We start from the raw sequence: 22,957 nt of genomic DNA on the forward strand, positions 1-22,957 counted from the left end.
AGTAATCTTTTATAGTGTAAATTAATTAAAACATAAAAATTAATATATAGGGTATTCGCACCCATGCAAAACTTTATATTTGAGTTTTAACCGGGGAAAATCGGTGCAAAAGTGTGAAAATTAAAACAAATAGAATTTGCCAGGTGAAGGTCGAACGTCGACATTAACAATATGCATGCGAAACGTGCGTGTGTGTGTGTGTGTGTGTGTGTGTGTGTGTGTGTGTGTGTGTGCAGTCAGCACCAACCCTATTCAGGGTTTAACCGGCTTCAGGGTTTAACCGGCTTCCTTCGAGGGAGGAAGTTTCATGGGAGTATGAAATTCACAAGCGGTCCCCAGTCGCATGTATATCCCCGTTAGGGGAGATGACGACGTTAGGTTTTTGCAACTTTTTGCAGGGAGGTGTCGACGTCCTCCTACATACAACACCTGGTTGTATTCCCAAATTGGTCACCCATTTTAGTAATGACCAGGCTCAACGTTGCTTAACTTTGGTGATCTGACGAAAACCGGTGTGTCAACGTGATTATGCCGCATGCAAAACGTAATAGCTATTGGTTCATTTTTCAATTTTTAGTCTTACAGCAAACATTTCTTCATAGCTCAAGCATTAACGTCAAAGGAAAAAGTAAATCCTAAGCTAAACGTTTTGATTTCGATTCTCGGTGGTGGCGCACGAGTCATTTTTTTTTTTTTTAACTTTTTAAATCATTACTATATATTGAGTCCAATATAATATTATAATAAATCATTCCTATATATTGGGTCCAATATAATATAATAATAAATTATTATTATTATATATGGGTCCAATATAATATAATAATCAATACGAAATCTGCATAAGTCAAAATATCATATGTAAGCATATTTTACGACCGGGCAATGTGAAGCTTGGCCCGCGTGCACCGCGATGGATCCCCGACTAGAGCAGTCAGTAAATTGATTTGATTAAAAAATAGGCGATTTCACCGATTTCGATAATAATAAAAATATAGGAGTGTGAAACATTCGTTGATGTTCATTCAATCCTGGGCAACGTCGGGTCTCCCTGCTATTTTACAAAAATTACATATTCGAAACTTAAGCATGACAGACCAACAGAAATGCTATTCAAAACATAAGCTTGAAAAACCAGTGACAATTCTTAATTAAAAATTGTGGAGTAGAAAATATTATTTCAAACTTAAGCGAGACAGATTAGCGAAAAAGTTATTTATGAGCTATCAGCGGTAGAAGTTGGAACCTAACAATTCAATAGAATATTATTTCAAGCTTAAGCGAGACGAACCAATGAAAATTATATTTCGAATTTAAGCATGATAGTTTGGCCAGTGAATTTGGGTAGATTGTACCTATTTACTATGCCTCCCCACGGGACAGAGTTAGACACCAGGGTAGTTTTTTAACGTGGAGAAAAGGTACAAAAATAAAAATTGTCTCAGTCGTGAAGGATTTCTCCTCAACCGAAAGAGAACAAGAAATAGAAGTGCAGCATCTGAAGAACAGATGGTATTTATTTGCTCCCCCACTGAGCAAATTAGGCACAAGGCCGTTTTTAATGTGAGGTAAAAACCAGCTCCCCTAAAAGGGGTCACTCTGGTTACCAAAAATAATAATTGTCCCAGTATAGAGGGTTTCCCCTCCATTGACTGGTACAAATTATCTTAAGTGCAGTATCTGCCGGAACAGATGCTACACTTTGATCTTTGTAGAGAAGCTTGGACGTATCTATAAATATGATGCGTCTATATGAGCGTAGTCGAGCAGTTTAGGTGTGACAAACTGACGAATAGATGATATAATAGCGATATTTCGGTGCTTATAAAGTAAGATATGTCAATTTAATGTATGCGAGTAGCGATTTAAATGCCGTACTGGTTAGGATTAATCAACCAAGGACCGACGTTCGAAGCCTCTTGTAGCGATTTGAGCACGTATTTAAGAAATTGATAAATAAAAACTAAAATAAAACTAAGATGTATATAATTATAAATAACTAATAAAAAGTGTAGAATTAATGGCGTACAAAATGCGATAAAGGGAGATAAATCTTTGGAAAGGTTTCTTCTGTTGTCATTAAATCTTCAACCGTGTGAGCCTCGTTTTGAATTTTGTTTTCATTAAATTTTCTATTTTCTTTTCTTTTTTTATTCTTTTTTTCTTTCTTTTTCACATCGCTTTCTCTTGTGCTTACCCTTTCCTTTTCTTTCTTTTTCTGCAACCTTTCTTTCTTTTTTTCTGATTTATGTTTTTGTTTTCTTTTCGTTTTCTGTTTTCTTTGATATTTTTAGTTTATTTTTTCTCGTTATTTATTTATTTTGTATTTTTATACATTCTGCGTACGAGACTCATTCAGTAAGTTTCCGGACTTTTTTCGTATGAGCACTTTTATTGATAATACACACATGAAACCCTAGTGCCCTTCGAAGTAATCTCCTCCCGTTGCAATGCACTTGTTGTGTCGTTCTAACTTCTCGTAGATATCGTGGAAGGCCTCTTCTGTTTGCGTGCCAATGACACTCATCACAGTCTCTCTCATTTCTTTAATTGTCTAATGAGGACAGCCTTTATTTATTTTATTTATTTATTTATTTATTTATTTTAGCTTAGGAAATAACCCAGAGTCACAGGGAGCAAAATCTGGACTATAGAGGGGTTGAGGAACTGTTTTAATACACTGGACAACGTCTTTTCTTCTGATCTTTTCTGAGTACCTTTGAGACAAACTTCGCGCAGTTCCTCCGCAGCTTCAGTTTATCGCGAATAATCGTATATCCAACTATCACACTGGCATCAAACTGTGCACTTATTGTCTCTATAGATATACTACAGTTCTTGTCCATGAAGTTCTTTATTTGCCAATCAACCCTGGTGTTCTGACTTCCTCACTTCTACCACAGCCCTCATCACCCCTAACAGACTCCTTCCCTTCTTTAGACATTTTATGCCACTCAAAAACTAATGCTCGATTAATGCAAGATGGTCCAAAAGCAATCTAAAGCATTCCATATGTTTCTGTGGAATTCTTCCCAAGTTTAAAACATAATTTTATTGCATATCGTTTTTCTTAAGTATCTTCACGTTCAGATCGTATTTTTGAAGTTTGTTTGTGACAATCAGGATTTAGTAGGGTGTATTCTAATTCCTGCTGTAGCTGTTCATTTGAATGAAAAATCCTAACAATTGGTCAGTCATCTCAAAAGATGTATAGCAATAACATACCCAATTTTCAAGCGTCTACGACAATTTTTAATGCCTGTACACAAAAGTCTGGAAACTTATTTAAGGTTCCTCCTATTTTCGTTCTATACTTACTTTCCATAGATGATTATTTGGTCCTTAATTGTCCGACATTCATAGCAAGAACTCATATTATGACCATAGCTTTAAATTATTTTCATTTCTCCTTCGTTTGTCCAACATCATACGGATTTCTATAAACAAAGTTTCTTTCCAACAACTTTTTATTTCGAAGACGTTACAGCGAGCTTGCTACACTGCGAGTTACATATGGCCGTCTTAATATTCTAATACTTAACAACACTTGTTATAAGCCGCTCTTGTAATTTTGGTTTGGTTTTGTTGTTTTGTTTACGGCATATCAACCCTTTTCGGATTATTTTACGCAAAATCATGTCATGCTTGTAAAAGATTTTATGCTTCAGTTTCCGTATATCTTAAAATATTTATTTATGATTCTGGATTTTTTTTTTCTTTTCTTTTTGTGACATATAAACCTTGCTTGCTGTATATATTTCTTAATATTCATTCATGGTCATTGGTTTGGTTGTTTAGTGGAAGAAAATTGTCGATTTGGGTTTGACTTCCAGGACGTTATTGGATTTTTGCAAAAAAAAAAAAAACCCCAAAAAACAAAAACATCGTTTGATGTATTTTAGGCCAGAAAACCAATATCTTCAGAAAACCAATATCTTCAGAAAACCTGACTTAGTAACACAATTAAATAAATTTATCAATTTTACAAATTCTAAAATACTGGCAATCTAGCACTTTAATTAACACTTAACCCCGAGTGGCTTCTAACCTTTATAAGCAGCTAGCAGCGCTTTAGTCGTTGCCCGGGACTTTTGTCTCTTAACCTCTCTCTATCTTCTGTTTTTTCCTCCCCCACTTTACCCACTCTATTTTCTTAATCCACTCTTTCTCCTGCATCCAGCCTATCCCTCCCCCATTAGTCAGTGTAACGTAAATATTTCCCTGTAAAAAATCTTTTTTTTTTTAATTATAAGAAAGACTAAGTTTTAGATCATCAAATCAGTTGACGTGATATTGTAAATAAACGCAGACGGCATTTGATGAACGACATTTATTCAAATTTTCAAAAAAAAAACTTTATAAACGTGTAAGGAAGGTATATAAAATTTTAATTATTCGACAAGAAGTACAAATAAAATAAGGAAAAACCTTATTCCATGGAGTTTCGAAGAGTGTAATTTAATTTTCAATATGAAGATTTTTATTTTATATTACATTTAAGCTCTATCTCCTTGGGTTTTCCAGTGTATTATTGCGCCGTCGGATTCAGGGTTGTACTCTTGTAATGTAAAGAACACGCAGAAAGGGTTGTAATCGACTGACTTCCTTATAGCACACTGACAAAAAAAGCTTAAACAGATATATAAATAAAAATAAAAAGGTTATGTAAATGTTTTAAAAAAAAACACGTAATCACTTGAGCAGGAGTTTTTTCTTCAATTGACACGATAACAAGTAACGTTCTTAATTTTTATTATTTATCTATTTAGCTATTTTCGAAAGAGTGTCACGTGCAAGTGGAGAAGGAAAAAAACAGTCATGCAAAATTTGTGTGGAGAATTGTCTAAAGTTCCGACTTTTTTTGTCTTTCACTTTAATAAGAACGTGAATTTATGAGGTGAATTTATTTGACAATATGATTCAACTCAAAAATAAATAAAAGCTAACGAGAATTAAGATTAAAATTAAGGTGTTATTGTGGACCCTCATCCCTTTTAAAAAACCTTGTTAAACTTTGTGACATATTTCCATTCTATGGAGGTCAGGCGCGAACGAACACCCCATAATTTGATTATACGATATTTCTTCAAACTGAAACATAATTATCAAAGTATATATACGCAAATAGATATGAAAAGTCTTTGTTAAAGTTTGTGCCATATCTCCATGGAGTACAGGCGCGAACACAGACCCCACAATTGTATTATACCATCCCTATTTAAGTTGAAACATACTTATCAAAGTATTCTCATGTACATCTATATCAAAAACCCTTGTAAACGTTTTTTTTTTTTTTCATTTTTCATTTCCATACTTTGGGGGCCGGGCTCGAACGCAGACCTCACAATTTTTATGAACCACCGTTCTGCCAGATCAAACATACCCATTCCTGATCCTCGATACATCTTCTATCATTATATGTAATCAGTTTTTTTTTTAAATAGTCAACCACATAGGAGCCTATTCGTGACCAGACACACATACACACACACAGACGTTCAGCTTTATATTATAGAATATATATATATATATATATATATATATATATATATATATAGAGAGAGAGAGAGAGAGAGAGAGAGAGAGAGAGAGAGAGACATTTGTAAAAAATACATATTCATAATATATATATATACAGTAATAGTTTTCTAAATAGCCACAATTAAATTAAGCTCAATAAACATGGATTTACACATACAGAGAGCAATGGCAAAGGCTGTTGGACAATCACGACTGAAATAAATTTATACTAAATATCGTTGAATTGCAGAAAGAATTGCGAAATGTATAAACTGTTACGTAGGCATAATTTTTTATTCTGTACATTTGGTTTATTCTAGATTAATGCAGTCTTTCGTTAAAATACTGCCATATTTTCTAATAATTTGAACGGCATAGCATCGAATCAACAATTCGTAACAGAAAAATAGGTTGGCGATGGGAAAACCCATTTGGTGACACAGTTTGCACATTTCTCCGATTGTTGCAGGGAAGAAGCGAGTCTCAAGCCTGGTTCTTAAGTTCTGAAGACGTTTCTAAGTCTTCGCTCGTCGCCGGGAGACATTTTGATAGGATCTGCACAGAAACCAGATACACGGTTTCGTTATCGCGTTAATCCGATTTGGAAATAATCGTGTTTTGGAATGAAGAAAAATATAATTCGGCAAAGATACTGTAATGAATGAGGAAAGAAAAGAATTGGAATGATGAAAAAGGTGGGAGGGGAAAAAGAAGAGGAATAGGAAAAAAAGGGGGAAAAGGGGGGGAGGAGGGGAGTTGTGTATTTAAAAGCGTTATAAAATTGAGAAACAATAAAATTAAAATAAACCGAGAAGGAAATTTATCGTAGGATTATTTTGAAAAAAATACTTCAAAAAAGAAAAGAATGAAAGGAAATATGAAAAGAATGTTTTTGAATGAAAAAGAAAAATTTCGTAAAAGATATTGAAATAGATGAAGATCGAAAACGATAGATAAGTGAGATGGTAAGATGTAAGTTAAAAGTTCGAAATAATAAGAAAAGAGAACGAAGGTATGATTGAAAAAAAAGGAAGGGGATACTGTTGATGAAACAAAAGACAATAAAAATAGATATAAAGCGAAATATATATATATATATATATATATATATATATATATATGGAGATGTATGCTGAGCAATAAAAAAGCGGTAAATTTTTTTTAATTATGACCTCCTTAACATTTATTGTTTTAGCTCAAATCAAGTAATTAACTGAGATCCATGTGCAAGGAACCTATATCTAAAATTTCAAGTGTTTAGACCCAAAATTGGTGGTGGTGTTTGGTAGAGTTCTCAAAGGTAAAATCGTTGAACTTTGACCCCTTAACAGCCAAATTTCTGGCCGAAAACCATTCGCAAAGATTTCCCCAAATCTCAGTACCCTGTATATCAAATTTCGAGTCTGTAGACTAAAAATTGCGTAGGGAAATGAGTTATTGCGTAGGGAAATGTACACACACAGACACGTTCACACACACCCCACACACACACACATATATATATATTTGTGCTCTTTATTGCATTAAATATAAATCCATATTAATCATTATAAATTCTTCCCTGCCGTGTACAGTAAATGTGATATTGTGATTAACCCGATTAATAATAACAACTCGCCGACTGTGCATCGAACCATAATATTAAGTTCACTAAAGTCCATTCAACATTTCAGCCAAATTGGCCAACAGTTTCCGAGAAAACGTCTAGAGTAAATGTGGTATTATGGTGACTTATCTCTAATAGTCTCTAACTGTGTAATGGAAACCTACTTCGCTTAAGCCGAACATAATAAAGATCAATACAAAATTTCAGCAATACCATTTATGGAAAAAGTACAGGCAAACTAAGAAACATATGATATAAAAATTATTACATGTACATCTATTAATATCGCTACTAATATATAATATGCATATATATATATATATATATTCACATATATATAATATACATGCATATATATATATATATGAATATATATATATATTATATATATATATATATATTCTATTTCTCTAATCTTATTTAAAAGGATCGTTGTGTGTGTGAGTTAGTTTCCTATGAACTCGGAAATGGCTGGGGTGATTGTTCTAAAATTTCACACGAAGGTACTTGACTTGTCTGAAAGTGTTCTTGCGTAGGTTTCATATCGAAATGCGTCCGATAAATATCAAAAATCGATAATCGAAAAATTCCGATTAAAGAACGAAGTCCGATGTTGACTATAGTTAACACTTTTATACAACCGTACACTATAAGTTTATTTGAAAGTTTTATCACTACATAAGCATAAAAAGCAGAAGTTACTAGAAAGACTTTATCCTGCCTTGGCAGAGTTCAGAAATAGACTTTGTAGCCCTTTTCTCTTCCCTTCAACCTATTTCCCACAGAAGAGACCTTGCGAGCCTGTCTCTTAATGGCAAGTGTTCATCTCAGCTCTAGTCTATACAACCCCTCGTCAAACTTTCACGAAAAACACACGATGCTGTTTGGCCACATACTGACCAATCAGGGGTACGGCGCATTGATCCTTCCTATCCCCTAAGGAATTCGGCCAGCATCCGGTTTGAAGAATAAGAACTCACCAACTTACTGAGAGGGACACCAAACGAAACGGACCCTTTTCTTCGCTCTTTCTCTCTCTACCTCGGTGTTATTCCTAACAGTATCGACGATTCCACTGGGAATAACTACCACGGTAGCACCAGGTAGCCGGAGTCCAGCCTTTAACCAGGAACATATCACATTCTGAAAGCACTATCAATAATTCCCCCCACTCTTTATCTGCACCTAAACTTAAATCTAGATTCCATGAAGAAAGCATCTTTCTTAGAATTGTACACCTGTTGAACTCTTTTCCGTTTGACTGCTTTCCAGCTGACTACGATTATTTCACAGATTTCGATGACAATAAAAGTATGAGTAGGTGGAATATTTGTTGATCCTCTTTCAGTTTCAGGCAATGTCGAGTGTTCATGCTAGTTTATGTATACAGTATGATTTCTGTTTATTGTCTTCTGAAGTTTTGCTTCACTTCTAAAACTTTGAATAATGGTGGCAAAATAATAGTACCTTCCTGTCTGCAACTGACCACGTTTGGGGTTTAAACCTTTTAACCTTGTGTTTTTAGTTGCTAGACTTGATAGTGATAGTGGGCTACGGTTGTTTTTTTTTATCAAGGCCTGCTGTCTAACCCTGGTTAGCCTCTGTCATGAGTATGACGTAACTTCCAGAGGGGAGCAAGTTTGAACCATGTCCTACTACTTCTGACCTGGTATATAAATGGGCCCTTATTATCCTGGCTGCTGGCCTGCCAGAATGTAGATTTATTTTTACTAATTTTTTAATCGTCTGTTTTTCATTGTCCACAGCTTCTTATTGCTATTATTTAAATAGAGTGAGTGTACCCTTTCGCAACGTGAGGAACGTGTTAGATGGATTGGGGGAGACAGCACGAAATGTTTTTGAATATTTGGTCAGGGTTACTTCCGATGAGAAGTACAATCGTGTCAGAACCTCTGGCAAACACTATGAGAAGTACCATGATGTCAGAACATCTGACAAACACGATTAGAAGTACCATCATGTCAGAACCTCTGGCAAACACGATGAGAAGTACCATCATGTCAGAACATCTGACAAACACGATTAGAAGTACCATCATGTCAGAACCTCTGGCAAACACGATGAGAAGTACCATAATGTCAGAACATCTGACAAACACGATTAGAAGTACCATCATGTCAGAACCTCTGGCAAACGCGATGAGAAGTACCATAATGTCAGAACATCTGACAAACACGATTAGAAGTACCATCATGTCAGAACATCTGACAAACACGATGAGAAGTACCATCATGTCAGAACCTCTGGCAAACACGATGAGAAGTACCATAATGTCAGAACATCTGACAAACACGATTAGAAGTACCATCATGTCAGAACATCTGACAAACACGATGAGAAGTACCATCATGTCAGAACCTCTGGCAAACACGATGAGAAGTACCATAATGTCAGAACATCTGACAAACACGATGAGAAGTACCATCATGTCAGAATATCTGACAAACACGATGAGAAGTACCATAATGTCAGAACCTCTGGCAAACACGATGAGAAGTACCATCATGTCAGAACATCTGACAAACCAGAGAGACCTTTGAGCATTTAGTAGGCATTCAAGTTCTCATGTGAGTGTATGTATATACAAAATAATTGCGAAAGTCTCTTTAACGCAATAAGTTAGTGTAGTGGCACCCAAAAAATCCAAGTAAATCTCTCTTATTTTGTGATGAGAGATAATCTCCTGGCACCTCATCTCGTTTGTTTGGTTCTCTTTCTATGAGTTCCAGTGTTTTTCTTTTCGACAGAAATCCGGAACTAAGGAGATAATTACGAGATCTTCGCGTTGTTCTTCTTGCAGCCGCTAAAGATCATTGCTTTGCTCGCAGTCTTGATAAGGTTGACAGGTGGTTGTCGCGAGCCAACAAAAGAACTATTAAGGATAAATAAAGCGGAGATAAGAAAAAATCGATGCCATTCTTCATTTTCACTGGCACGGAAACGGAAGAGAGACCAAGAATCTGCAAAGTTGTGTTTCTCTTCTTTTTTGCTACGTCGGCAGCGATATATTGGTCGTATTCGATCTTCAAATATAATTTATAAAACTCACTCTGTCTGTCTTCATATTTTCAAACTCTATCTCCTCTGAAACTGAAAGTCGCAGAGCGGCGCCAGGGACGTCAAATGATTGGATTTTTGTTTTAAGGATCGTTCTTTTATGGGTCTTTAGCTGGTTAAAATAATTTTTAAGGGGCCAAAAGTGGGTCCAAATTTTTAAAATTGTTACGCATTTTGTATATTAATTTTAGTTAATTTTTATTTAGTTCATATGCGTGTCATGTTGGTACAGTGGTAACGTCACAAGCCTTAAATGCTACAGTTTTGCTTTCCGTTTCGAGTCTAGCTGACGGTACCCAAATACTTTTTTAATCAGTTCATATGCGTGTAATGTTGATATATATATATATATATATATATATATATATATATATATCATTAGTTTTTTGGAAAAAGAAATCCAACAGAGTACTCAATTAAAAGGAAAATCCGAAATATAAGAGCGTATTTATATTTTGTGTACAGAAAGTTGTCAGATGAGACAAGTCATTGGTACCGTCGGTTTCAAGCCCGATAGTTAGGACCGTTTAAGATATCCATATCAAATTCTCTTCAGCCAATACTCGTCGTATATATATATATATATATATATATATATGTATGTATGTATATATATATATATATATAGATAGATAGATAGATATAGATTATTATAAATAATAAACTAATTAAATACTAAGTAGAATTTTTTAGTAGTGTATATAAAAATAATTACAATTTACTAACATGAATATTTCAACTTTAGTGACTTTATTTGAAAATTAAAAATGGTGTCACAAAAGAAAAAAATAAAATGTAATTTAAATGTCTCTTTTAATTTCGGATTTTGGTTGGTTGGTTGGTTGTTTTTGTTTTACGGCATATCAACCCTTTTCGTGTTATTTAACGCCGAATCCAAAGATTTTGAAGAAAACATTTTAATAGAATATATTTGTTGTTTTCAGGTCGGTTTCTATTTAACACATAGCTGGAACCCTAACAGGTACTACCACTCCGGATCAGAGTGGACCTGGGAGCAATGGTAATTAAAGGGTGGTTCCACACTCCCCATGTCCTCAAGCTGGGGCCTCACCACTGGATATAGTTTTAGGTCATATCAAGGACCCCCATTGAGGGACTTTTACCCTCTGCAGGGGGGGGGGGCAGTCGGTGTATTCTAATGCCCCACCGACAGGGCCTCGGATTTTTGAATCATGCCTAAAAGTATTTTCTTTTCGTTTGGCGGATTGATAGTTACTATTTCTTCTCATGATTTAAGGACAAAACAGATTCATTGATTGATTATAAGAATTAAATGAATGGTTTTGCGCTACGAAACAGTCACTGTCTAGAATTGTAAATGTTAATTGAATGAAAGGAATAAATTGTAAGATGGGCAACATCATGAAATTTCGAATATAGCTTTTTGTCATTTGTTTGTTATATGTTCCGTAATTACATTGAGCTTTTTTTAAATTAATGATTTTAATATATAAATTAAAATATAATTGAAAATATATTTCCGCATAAATATATATATATATATATATATATATATATATATATATATATATATATATACAAACAAAAGTACTCGTCATTGACTGGGTTCAAACACAACCTACAGAAAATGGACCCTAATTTATGAAAGTATGATAGGTTATGAAAAGGAACGGTTGTAAAGAGATAACTTCGAATTAGGGGTATCAAAACCAAAGCAAAATATGATGAAAGTAAAAATAAAATAGATAAACCCCAAAATTTATTATAACATACCTGTTCTCACTGAAACACTTATCACAATATTCTGTGGATCTATATTAAAAAACCTTGTTAAACTTTGTGACATATTTCCATTCTATGGAGGTCAGGCGCGAACGAACACCCCATAATTTTATTATACTATATTTCTTCAAACTGAAACATAATTATCAAAGTATACTCACGCCGACAGATATGAAAAGTCTTTATTAAAGTTTGTGCCTCTTTCTATTCTATGGGGGCCAGGCGCGAACACAGACCCCACGATTTTATTATATAATCCCTGTTTAATTTAAAACATACTTATCAAAGTATTATTATGTACATCTATATCAAAAAACCTTGTAAACATTTTATTTTATTTTTAATTTTTTTATTTCCATGCTTTGTGGCCCAAGGCGCGAACGCAGACCCCACAATTTTAATGAACCCCCGTTCCGCCAGATCAAACATACCCATTCCTCTGTCTCGATACATCTTCTATCATTATATGTAATCAGTTTTAAAAAATAGTCAACCATATAGGAGCCTATTCGTGACCACACACACACACACACACACACACATTCAGCTTTATATATATATATATATATATATATATATATATATATATATATATATATATATATATATATTCATGCTTCGCCCATTTATGGAGTATTCTTGTCATATTTGAGCTGGTGCATCTGCTACTAGTCTCCACTCCTAGACAGGGTTCAAAAGAGAGTCACCAACCTAATTGTTCCTGAACTGTCATCTAAGCTTCAGCCTCTGTCCCATCGACGTAATTTAGCATCCCTCTGCCTGTTCTATAAGTATTTTAATCGTGAATGCTCTGACGAACTGCAAACACTTGTACCCCCCTCGACGTAAATACCCCCGACAAACCCGAGAAGCAGCAAGATCCTACCCCTTCACAGTTGAGATTCCTAGATGTAAGATAGCCTTCTACTCCAGTGGTTTCTTCCCCGTGAACCGCTGGACTTTAGAATTTCCTTCCGAGTTCCTGCTTCCCTAACTGTACTGACATGCAGAAGTTCAAGTGTAATGTGAACCGACATCTTTCTGCCCAACTCCCCAATAAGTACCACTGCAGTTTATGTCCCTGATTGTACCTATTTACTATGCCTCCCCACGGGACAGAGTTAGACACCAGGGTCGTTTTTTAACGTGGAGAAAAGGTGCAAAAATAAAAATTGTCTCAGTCGTGAAGGATTTCTCCTCCACCGAAAGAGAACAAGAAATGGAAGTGCAGCATCTGAAGAACAGATGGTATTTATTTGCTCCCCCACTGAGTAAATTAGGCACAAGGCCGTTTTTAATGTGAGGTAAAAACCAGCACCCCTAAAAGTAGGCAAAAAGGGGGCACTCTGGTTACCAAAAATAATGATTGTCCCAGTATAGAGGGTTTCCCCTCCATTGACTGGTACAAATTATCTTAAGTGCAGCATCTGAAGAACAGATGGTATTTATTTGCTCCCCCACCGAGCAAATTAGGCACAAGGCCGATTTTTAATGTGAGGAGTGAAGAGAGGGGGAAGGGAAAAAAAGGGGACCAGCTCCCGAGAGGTGGGAAATGGGAGCTGGTTAAAGGTCAGGCATGTGGGGTTGCCCCCACACCTGGTCTTTGCTAGTCATAGCTAGTCCTAGCTAGTCATAGCTTGCAGTATCTGCCGGAACAGATGGTATTTATTTGCTCCCCCACTGAGCAAATTAGGCACAAGGCCGTTTTTAATGTGAGGTAAAAACCAGCTCCCCTAAAAGTAGGCAAAAAGGGGGCACTCTGGTTACCAAAAATAATAATTGTCCCAGTATAGAGGGTTTCCCCTCCATTGACTGGTACAAATTATCTTAAGTGCAGCATCTGCCGGAACAGATGGTATTTATTTGCTCCCCCACCGAGCAAATTAGGCACAAGGCCGATTTTTAAAGTGAGGAGTGAAGGGGAAATGGGGACCAACTCCCCGGGGAGTAGGGGAGCTGGATAGTGACAATTGGTATGAAGGGTTGCCCCTACATTGACCAAGGTCTTATATGTGGGGTCGCCCCCACATATGGTCTTTGCTTGCAGTATCTGCCGGAACAGATGGTATTTATTTGCTCCCCCACCGAGCAAATTAGGCACAAGGCCGATTTTTAATGTAAGGAGTGAAGGGAGTGGGAAGGGAAAAAGGGGGCCAGCTCCCGAGAGGTGGGAAATGGGAGCTGGTTAATGGTCAGGCATGTGGGGTTGCCCCCACATATGGTCTTTGCTAGTCATAGCTAGTCATAGCTAGTCATAGCTTGCAGCATCTTCCGGAACAGATGGTGTTTATTTGCTCCCCCACTTAGCAAATTAGGCACAAGGCCGTTTTTAATGTGAGGTAAAAACCAGCTCCCCTAAAAGTAGGCAAAAAGGGGGCACTCTGGTTACCAAAAATAATAATTGTCCCAGTATAGAGGGTTTCCCCTCCATTGACTGGTACAAATTATCTTAAGTGCAGTATCTGCCGGAACAGATGGTATTTATTTGCTCCCCCACTGAGCAAATTAGGCACAAGGCCGTTTTTAATGTGAGGTAAAAACCAGCTCCCCTAAAAGTAGGCAAAAAGGGGGCACTCTGGTTACCAAAAATAATAATTGTCCCAGTATAGAGGGTTTCCCCTCCATTGACTGGTACAAATTATCTTAAGTGCAGCATCTGCCGGAACAGATGGTATTTATTTGCTCCCCCACTGAGCAAATTAGGCACAAGGCCGTTTTTAATGTGAGGTAAAAACCAGCTCCCCTAAAAGGGGTCACTCTGGTTACCAAAAATAATAATTGTCCCAGTATAGAGGGTTTCCCCTCCATTGACTGGTACAAATCATCTTAAGTGCAGCATCTGCCGGAACAGATGGTGTTTATTTGCTCCCCCACCGAGCAAATTAGGCACAAGGCCGATTTTTAATGTGAGGAGTGAAGGGAGGGGGAAGGGAAAAAGGGGACCAGCTCCCGAGAGGTGGGAAATGGGAGCTGGTTAATGGTCAGGCATGTGGGGTTGCCCCCACATCTGGTCTTTGCTAGTCATAGCTAGTCATAGCTTGCAGTATCTGCCGGAACAGATGGTATTTATTTGCTCCCCCACCGAGCAAATTTGGCACAAGGCCGATTTTTAATGTGAGGAGTGAAGGGGAAATGGGGACCAACTCCCCGGGGAGTAGGGAGCTGGATAGTGACAATTGGTATGAAGGGTTGCCCCTACATTGACCAAGGTCTTATATGTGGGGTCGCCCCCACATATGGTCTTTGCTTGCAGTATCTGCCGGAACAGATGGTGTTTATTTGCTCCCCACTGAGCAAATTAGGCACAAGGCCGTTTTTAATGTGAGGTAAAAACCAGCTCCCCTAAAAGGGGTCACTCTGGTTACCAAAAATAATAATTGTCCCAGTATAGAGGGTTTCCCCTCCATTGACTGGTACAAATTATCTTAAGTGCAGCATCTGCCGGAACAGATGGTGTTTATTTGCTCCCCCACTGAGCAAATTAGGCACAAGGCCGTTTTTAATGTGAGGTAAAAACCAGCTCCCCTAAAAGGGGTCACTCTGGTTACCAAAAATAATAATTGTCCCAGTATAGAGGGTTTCCCCTCCATTGGCTGGTACAAATTATCTTAAGTGCAGCATCTGCCGGAACAGATGGTATTTATTTGCTCCCCCACCGAGCAAATTAGGCACAAGGCCGATTTTTAATGTGAGGAGTGAAGGGAGGGGGAAGGGAAAAAGGGGACCAGCTCCCGAGAGGTGGAAAATGGGAGCTGGTTAAAGGTCAGGCATGTGGGGTTGCCCCCACATCTGGTCTTTGCTAGTCATAGCTAGTCATAGCTTGCAGTACCTGCCGGAACAGATGGTGTTTATTTGCTCCCCCACAGAGCAAATTAGGCACAAGGCCGTTTTTAATGTGAGGTAAAAACCAGCTCCCCTTAAAGTAGGCAAAAAGGGGGGCACTCTGGTTACCAAAAATAATAATTGTCCCAGTATAGAGGGTATCCCCTCCATTGACTGGTACAAATTATCTTAAGTGCAGTATCTGCCGGAACAGATACTACACTTTGATCTTGGCCAAAAGGCCAAGCAACAAAATATTGTAGTCCCCTACATCAAAGTGGCAATGTGCCTTGTTTGGGGTGAAAGTGTAATACAATATATGAGGCAGAAAGAGAATGAGCGAGAAAACAAGGGGTGAAATAACAAAAGATGTAACCAAATGAGGAAACAAGCTAAAAAATAAATGATAAATAAAATGTTAAAAAATAAAATATCAGCTCTAAAAAAGATAAAACCTGCAAATATTCGTTAGTTGTATTTTTTTATTATTTTGCCAAATGCAAAATGTAAACTAACTTTGAACTGCAAAACTTTTCAGAGCCAAACACTAAAACAAAAAGAGTATACATCAAAAGGTTTTTTTTCTTTAACTTTAAACAAGGTTTAGGCATTTTTTCGCATTATTTCTTCTCAAAAACCGATCATTAAAACAACATATTTATGGGCCCAAAACCGTCGGAGACGCCCGTCTGTCTGGCTTACTGTTACAAACAAAATCGCTGTTTAAAACTACGAGACGAGACTCAATTGATTTGTATGAAAATCGATACAATGCTCCTCCTGTGGTAGGACAATTATCCTGTGAAATGGTAAGATGTTTTTTTAAGTGTCTTCATTTCGCGGTCCGTTAAGGAGTCCAGGAAGCCATTATTTATGCAATTCTCAAGCAAAACAAGTTTCTCCGTGGAGATTTCACTCGACAAAAAATAAATGCGACAATAAAAATTACTGTTTCCTCTCGAATTAGTTATAGTCGTTTAAATCCGGTAATGAATACGAAAGTAAGCTCACCAACGCCAATAGATGCAAACGTCTAATTTTATTGGTATTTCTGTTTTAATTTCGTTCACCCTACACAAAACATATTACAACTGAAACCTACGTGTCTACTGTGAATTAGAGGCATCCTAAGTGGAGAGTTTTGCTGCGAATATTTGTTCACTTAACATTTAAATTTCTGCCTACTGGTACACTCAGAGAAAATCGAACTTTACTTGGCTAGCATGCGTGCGTGCGTGCTTCAAATGGTTGGTCGTGTAACAGAAAAAAAAATGAAAAAGGCTAAAATGGCGACACCCAGTTAGTTTTATGGTTGACAGTCACGTGACCGACGCAGACTGTTGCTGTTTCTATACAAGTGAGACCGGTGAATGAAAACAGGCGTGAAGCCAACAGGAAAACGACTTTGAAGAAGGCGTGCTACGTGCACAGTTGTGTGCAAATCAACTTGAAAAAGTGTCGAGTTTTTAAGTTGGAAGTTTTGACAACAGATTATAAGTTTTGGAGTTGAAAGTGTCGAGTTGTGGAGTTGGTAATTTTGACAACAGAGTATAAAGTTTTGGAGTTGTAAGCTTTTACAGCAGTGTGTCGAATTTACGCGAGAAATTGTTATTTTAGCTATAGGATACGAGAAACAGAGTGGGAATCCCAAAAGCAAGCAGTTCTATGAAAGAACATAGTAAAGTCGAAATACCTTTGAAATATGGTGTATTTCTGCCGAGGGGGGAGGGCACCAATGTAGCAATTTCATTGTAGCCTATTCCATTAAACAGGCACAGTGATGCTACATCGCGGCAATGTGACAGAGGCTAAAGATTGTTAGATAGTGCGAAATCTATCAAACTAGGGACTGGGGGGGGTACTTCAAAAGCAAAAAGCTGGTGATTATCCCATTTTTCAGAATTCTAAACTCTCTTTTCCTTTTTTTTCAAAAAATAATTTTAACTTAATATAGCCTTCATTATAAGCCCTTAAACCTAAGAGTTTTCCTCCAAAATTTATAATAATCAGTTAACTGGTATAGAAATTAATATATATCTATAAAACTGGGAATGTGTGTGGGGACTTCTCAACCTATATACACAAAGATTTTTTTTATCTACTAACTTAAAATTTGGTATATAAAGTATTCAAACAGGTGGAACATTTTTAATCGGTTTTCGTCCCATAAAAGCGCTGCTAAGGGGTCAAAATAGAAAAAAATGCGTACTTGGGGATCATCGGATTTTTATCTCTTTGTCAACTGTTTCATGAATGTGCATGTGCCGTCATGAAACATGAGAGCGTCATCATGTTAAGAATAAGTATAATTGAAAACACTTTTTAAAGACGGTGGCAAGCTGGTGTAATGGTTATCGTAATTGAGTCACTGTTATAAAGATTTGGTTTCGATCTCAGTTCGAGTATTTTTTTTTTTTTACTTACAAGAAGTGAACTGTTTAGAAAAAAAAGTCTTAGTTTCTTTCGTTTTTTTTTGTTTTTTTTTTACTTTATTTTTTAAAAGGAATTTAACATTACGTTTAATACCTACGGTATTTCTGTTCATAATTAATAAGAATTCTGCATTAATTAAAATATAATATTAGGCATATTTTACGACCGGGCATAGCCGGGCGGCCTGCTAGTTCTCTATATAGAAATATACGTTATAAGATTGAAAAAAAAAAAAAAAAAAGAAAGCGTGTTCTTGTTAGTTTCTAGTTTGACGCAAACACAACATACACGTGAACGACATTGGCAGCTTGACCTTCTCGTATTCTCTTCCTAATAAGCCTTTCAAAACGCTACTTATTTGGCGACCTTGAGTGAGTTACCTCCCCTTAAACTCCACTTAACATATTTTGTTCCTCGTTGTTGGAGAGCTCAAACGATAATTTTATTTCCAACAACTCGGCAACTTATTAAGGATAGATCGTTTCATTGTAAAACTAGCAATTAAAATTTCACAACAGATACAAGTGTAGATTCACATCGGCGTGCGGATTAGTGTAGATGCATGCTGTAACGCTGTAATACGTAGGCGTCTTAAGATGGGCATTTTATGATTCTATCTTCTTTAATTGAAATTATCTATTTGTTGTAGTTGGAGATGGAGAACCTATCGGATACCTTACATTCACTGGCTAACGCACACATTCAAACTAAGACAGCTTTTAAAGTCCCTAACCCTATAAATTTATTTTATTGTGGACTATTCCCATCATCTTTCTTAGTTGTTGTTTCACGACGTTTCGGCCAACTATTCCTCTGGCCTTCGTCAGATAGGAACTCCGAATCTCCTAACTGCATTCTCAGCAATCCATAGTTGGCCAAGTAAGCCTCTGGCCGGCTTTAGGTAGGATTGAAACCGCTATCTTCAAACAATTCTCACCTGGAACCGTAGAGATTCAATGTCTCTATCTACAAAGTTGGAGTTTTTGGACTTATAAATCCACGTCTATTTATTATCTGATCTTCTTTGATCGATAATTGTCTGTATTTTTGAGATGAGGTGTTTTCATTGATTGAGATTGTCGGACTGACTTCCTCATCTTGGTTGTTATAGTCACAACGTTTCGGCCGTTTTGCCCTCCGGCCTTCATCAGGTGTTTTGTATCGAACTGGGGAACCGTTTGTTAGGAGTCTCGAAACCAAGTCTTCATTATTACTACGGGGGTACCGTAATAGCTAGGCTCTGGGACATAGTTGCTGATTCACTGTTTTGAATGCTACTTTTCACTGCCTTCGTTCAGGATTGAACTCAGCACCTTTGGGTAACTGTAAACTTTGATACAAGGTCTAGGACCACTCGGCCATATGTCATTGTTTATGTTAAACCTACGTTGTTATTCAAGGTTTTCTCTCTCTCTATCAGAGGTGTCCAAATTGCATTCAGCTCTATGCTTGGTTTGCTCAGTAGGTTGTTATATCCGAGCATGTGAGCTGTTTCTTTAAGTTTTCTCACTTTCCAGTGGGTCTCTCTGTTTATTATTTTTACTTCATCCCATAGGGGGAGATGGTCCCCCTCTCCATCCAGACATGGTTGGCTATACACGCTCGGACATAACAATCTCAATTCTTTGATCGGGTTTATTTGTAATCTGATCTTCCATTGCCGGGTCCGTAGCGAATGGTATATATATGATTTAATTGGAATTCATTATTAAGATGAGTATTATTTATTAATTTATTTTATTGCGGACTATTATCCTCATAGCGTGTTTTTTTTTTTTTTACATGGAGGTCACCACTTACCAAGGCCCAATGGCCACTCGTGGATAAGGGTTATTGTGTGTACAGTAATCAAAGGGATAGTGTAGTAATAGTATTGGAGAATTGATAAAGTGTCATTACTTAAGGGGGCGGTTCATCAGGAATTTGTTTGTGTTGGACTTGAAGACATCCAGGTTGAAGTCGGGAGGGAAACAGGCAAGCGAACAGAGTTCCACAAGCGTGCAGTTCTAAGAAATAAACTTTGTTCATGGAATATACGTTTTGATTTAGGCACAGATAAGGAATGGGGAAAATTATTGGTGTGCCTAGTGTTGACATGTAAGAATTACATTACACATTGGCAAGGTTCATGTTTGTTCATAATTATTGGCTCTGTTTGATTTTATATTGGATAGGAAATTTGATAAGAAATACGATATTTAGTTGAGAATATGAGTAAATGGAAACCACAAAGAAACCACCTGCGTTGATTTGATCAATCCTGTTTTAAGTAAGTAAAGTTTTCTCTCATGTTTGTCGAAGGGAGTATCATAATAGTTCTTACCATTTTATTAATATAACGAAACTCCCACCACACAGAATAAGTGTAATAGATAGAAACAAAATTGTAATTGCGTTCGCCGGAATGATTTCTCCTTCACGTACCACTGACAGACACGTATTGTTTATTCACGAATCATTTCAAATTATATTTCAGACGATATTTTTAAATACAAAATTATTTAAAAGCACAACAGATAAAAAAAAGTTTTAGTTACACAAAAACCACACAAGTTCATTAATGCTATCGAAAAAAATACTGTTATTTCTTCGTAAACCGAGGCTGTAACTTAGAATGTATATTTATCAATATCACAGAATGCTGGAATCTAGTTGCCGTGTCCATTGGTGGCGTGTTAGCAGACATTTTATGAGGATAGAATATATATCAACTTTTTATATAAAATAAGTTTAGGGAAGAGCAGAAGCGTCGGAACAAATGTAACAATTTTAGGTAATTTATAAAAAAAATTGTTATCCATGAGAGTACACGAGGATAATTAATTTAGACGTTAGAATAGTTTTGTGTTACTGTTTTCGTTATCTATTACTAATTGAGCGATCATTTTTAATTAAAATACAGTTAATATTATGCATCTAAAATTGACAAAAAGCATTTTTGATCGGACTTATTGTTATGTGAAAGAAACTGGAGCAAAACAAATATAGTTTGAACTGTTAGCGTGTTTATCGAGCAACGAAATGTTAAATTTTACTCGAAATAATTAATAAATAATGAGTAATAAGTTCCCTTTTAATATTTGTTAATACGAGGGGCGTTCAATAAGTAATGCCCCGGACCCATTGCCCATAGCAGTAGAGAAACGAAACTTGGCACAGTTATTAGTCTTTCTCTATATAGAGTTATGCATTTCTCCCATCGTTTGATGCAGCCCGGGAGACCGTTTTTGTAGAACACCCCAGGTTGGTCCTCCAACCACGACGTGACTTCAGAAATCATCTGGGAAACGCTTCCCTTTCAAAAACAAATTCATGGCTGGGAAGAGCTGAAAGTCAGAGGGTGCAAGGCCAGGAGAGTATGGAGTATGGGGGGATTTCATAACCACACGCCCGTGCTTCTGATCTGGCAACATGCGAGTTGTGGACCGGAACCTTGTCCTGTAGGAGAAGGGTACCTTTGCTGATCTTTCCCCGCCTCTTGATTTTGATAGCTTCCCTTAATTTCCTCAGAAGTGAAGCATAATACGCTCCTGTAATTGTGGTGCCCTTTGCCAGGAAATCTGTCATCACTACTCCATCCCGGTCCAAGAAGACTGTGAGCATGACCTTGCCAGTGGAAGGCTGCACCTTTGCCTTCTTTGGAGGTGGTGAGTCCAAGTGCTTCCACTGCATTGACTGGGCTTGGTCTCTGGATTATAGAGATGGACCCAGGTGACATCCTGTGTAATCAGTCTTTTGATAAACTTTGACTCATCTTCTTAGCACATCTCCAAATTCATCCTCGAGCACTCGACGCGTTCTCGCTTCTGGAATGGTGTGTGCAACCTGAGAATCCATCTGGCAGACACCTTATGCATACGCAAATGGTCATGAATGATAGTTTCCACAGACCCTGTTCTAACCTTGACATCTTGGGCTATTTGGCGAATAGTAATGCACCGATCTTCCAAAATGGCAGCCTCAACTTGACGGACAGATGCTTCATCAATGGCAGAAGGAGGGGCGACCAGGTCTGGGAGCTGTTTCCACAGACTTCCGGCAATGTTTGAATTCACGATGCCAGCGTTTTACAAAGTCATATGATGGGGCATTATCACCATAAGTTTCTTTCATTTCATCAAAAGTCTCCTGTGGTGTGCGCCCTTTCAAATACAAAAACCGGATCACTGCTCGACATTCAACAGGCTCCACTTCACACCTGACTCAGTTCAAACACCTGTAAAACAGAAACCACAATTAGTTCAGAGCTGTAAGTTGCCACATAATCCATAGAGATATAAATTATTTGCATATGCAAAATTTCAGCTAGATCGGACAACTGAAAGTGGGTAATGCGCATTACTTATTGCACGCCCCTCGTAGTGATATGAATTAACAGTATTTAACGAAACAATTAGCATAAAAATGCATAAAAAATATTTTTCTCGCACTCTTCCATGGCCACAATCTTTATAAATTACCCAATTTTTTGTAAAACATGTAATCGTTTTTCGTGAAACGCGATGTAGTAAGCGCTGTTTGTATTACGTATAAAATATTACATATTAAAATGTAAAGCACAATCAAGATTACTTAATTAAATTCTACTTAAAAAATATTTATCTTTTATTCTGGGTTCACAAACTATATTTACTTCAATAAGCTGGTAAAAATTGAGTGTCTTCTCCATTTATGCTGATAAGAAGATGATATCCAGAAATATTTTATTTTTCGATGGTTTTATTTGTAAATATC

This window comes from Euprymna scolopes, chromosome 16 (genome assembly GCF_053919585.1).
Source record: "Euprymna scolopes isolate OS-2025 chromosome 16, ASM5391958v1, whole genome shotgun sequence".
NCBI classification, from domain to species: Eukaryota; Metazoa; Mollusca; class Cephalopoda; order Sepiida; family Sepiolidae; genus Euprymna; species Euprymna scolopes.